Raw genomic sequence first — 3,146 nt, forward strand, 5'->3', positions numbered from 1 at the left:
CATCATCCTCAGACATACTTACAAATTCTCACCATTTTTTCATCACATACCAGAGCAGACTCAATATAATTATAGAAGCAGCTTAGATGATAGCATCTCTTGTGGTAGGAGAAAAGACTAAGGGCATATTTTTTATGGCTTAAGAGTACAGGAAATCAGAATGAGAGGCACTGATTGTGCTTCAATTGTTGAAAGTTGGTGACATACTTTTGAAGAACTGTATGTCACCACACCCAGTTAGAAGTCTCATTTCACAAATTTAAAATAAATCTTGAAGATGGCCTTATAAATTGCACTGGTTACCACGAGTGCCTGTCACTGACTGGGTTCTACTAGGACCAAAAAAATCTTGACCTTGCAATAACTGAATTGATCAGCACAAACTCTGCCTGCATGACTACTTTTGGACCTTGGCTTAGTGGTTTTTCAACTGCAGTCCAGAACCTTCTGGGTTCATAAATTACTTCTGAAGGCTCTAAGCGAAAGGAAATTATGAAAAGCAATTTTATTAGCTTAAGTTAGCTACACTAGAAAAAATTCAATGGACTTAAAGTTTGAAAACCACTGCCTTGGAAAAGGAAAGTAAAAGCTTCACCTTTAATGAGATGTTAGTGCATTCCGTTTTCCAGATCTTCATGTACACCCAAAATAACACAATATTTACATTGAAAACCCCAATTCTGAAATTTATACTTGTCCTACAGAGCTGGTTTTCACAAAACCTAAGCTGAGACCTCATTTCTTTTTTTCACATTTGAGGTTTTCCAGGACTTGTGTTAATATCCTGGATTATAAATTCTTTAGAACAAGGGGTTCCTATATCTGACAAGTGCCTTGCACAGCAAGACACAATTACTTGCTACTGTAACATTACAGAACTCGAGCATATTGTATCCTGCTTGAAATCTAAATGTTAACATATGACTCAAATACAATAACATCTGAAATATTCAAGTAGAAGTGAAGCTTTTTCCAGTAAAGTCCAGGAAAACATAATAGTGGAACAAAGTCTATGTTGTGCCTTCCCTCCCACCATCTTCCCTTCCCCTTCAAGGGCAGACTGACTTACCAAAGAGAATGTAGGTAAAATAAGCAGCATACGTGCTAGAAGAATTATGAAGTTACTTGGCTTTGCATTCCAGCTTGATTTTAGAAGGTGCAGAAAAAAAAAATCACTGCAAGAGACTGCAATAGCCGACAAAAAGGACATTCGCCATTTATTTTTCTGTAATCAGGAAATAAGGGTAGCAAAAGGCCTAGTCTTAATGCAGATTAGAATACTGATGCAAATCCAGCAAAGGAGACTAGGAACTGACTGAAAACAAGACGTGTGTCTGTTCCAACCCACTCATTCTTTGTTGATTAACTCAGCATTTATAACACCAACCCTCCTTAGAAATAAAAAGTGCATTAGGTGAACAATTCTGACTCCATACAGCTAACAATCACAGCTACTGTGAGTAGATTTAGTAAATATATAAGCGTATTAATGGACTGCACTTAATTTTTACTTTTACTGTCTAGATTCCATCTGATAATTTACAACTTCCTTCTGTAATCACAAAACAAATAGTTAAGAAAACATTTCAACAGCAACACAGAACAAAACTACAGGGTTCACGTTACTGCACTGAATTTCAGTTAATGACAAAACACAGTAGCTTTACTGGGGCCCTTCACTGGGCCCTTAATAAAGGAAGCGTCAGAGGGCTAATTTTGAAGACCCATTTCCTTATTCTTTCATGTTTTCAACATTAACAGCAAATTTCTTTCCAAGCACAGCATATGTGGTATTGCTGGTGTGTCAAAATGGCTTTCTGTTCTTTATTCCTAAGCATGTAGACTTATACCTTTGCAGATTTTAAATTTCACAGTTGGAGTCAGTAATAAGCTTTTTGTTTTTTACAGGCAAATAAAATTGCTTGCCAGGGGTTTCTGACTTAAAATTCTGAACAGCAGACTGATGTAGGCCTCTTGATCATTCTTACCACATTTTTACCAAGTTACAGTATAAAATAGCTGTTCTACTAATTGCACATGGATTTGTGTCCAATATCCAGATAGACTGCTAAAGCTGGCTTCATTTTTCCTTTGATCTTGCATATTCCACTGCTTGAAAGAATAGAGACAGATGATGGAAAATGCTGGAGTTGTTGCAAGTACAACTGCTCAAAGACCAATTAACAATAAAAAACAAAATGAACAAGAAGCCAAAGTGGAACTAAACCCACAACAGCTGGTGGTCATCAAGGCAGTTTTCCCAGTGGGCAAAAGACTATTACTAATAGGATGGAAATACAAAATTTGCTGAGACCAACTGTAACCACTGATGAGTTATACATTGAGAAGTGCCTCATTTCTCACATTTTCTGTAGGACAGAAATCTTTATTATGAAAAAAGTGGGAACTGAAATGTAGTTCTGCTAACAATTAGTACAAGAACGTGATTTTACAGTAGTGCTATTTTTGTCGTATTTTCAAAATAACGTTCACTGATTCTACCCATAGAAATAAGTTATTCCTCAAAGTCTAATCAATGTAGTATAATTCATTAGGAATTGCCCATCTGAGATTCTCTTAAATAGTTTAATTATTGCAGAACTCTGATGCTAGAACCCTCAACAGAAGACTAACCCAACTTTTATGTTCTCCCTCTACAATAGCAGAGGTATTACAATGTTTCAATCACATTACATAAACTTATATTCATCTACTAACACAAAATGTATGCTGTTGCTGCAGGAGACAAATATTTCTTGCCATGTTTCCAACCAGTGAATTAGTCTCAAATTCAAATACAGAGTAAATGCAACTTCTTCAGAGCTGGGAACATGTTTGTATGTAAGGAGTACAGCCCACTGCATTCACAGTGATAAGTATACCTACATGGTGGCAATATTGAACAGATATATGCGCAAAAGCCATTATTTTCTTCGACAAAGTACTAAAGGAACGGTCAATTTCAAAAGTTTGGAGACACTGAAAAGTCAGGACAGTCTGAACTATCTGAACTAACTATCACCAAATAATATATACTGAGAATTAGAAAAGATATTTTTATTCAGTGATGATTCATTTCCAACTCATCTGTAAAAATCAAGTGAGGGACTCCAAGAATCAAGAACAACTGCTCAAAAGCACGTGCA

This window comes from Apteryx mantelli, chromosome 1, assembly GCF_036417845.1.
Source record: "Apteryx mantelli isolate bAptMan1 chromosome 1, bAptMan1.hap1, whole genome shotgun sequence".
Taxonomy (NCBI): domain Eukaryota; kingdom Metazoa; phylum Chordata; class Aves; order Apterygiformes; family Apterygidae; genus Apteryx; species Apteryx mantelli.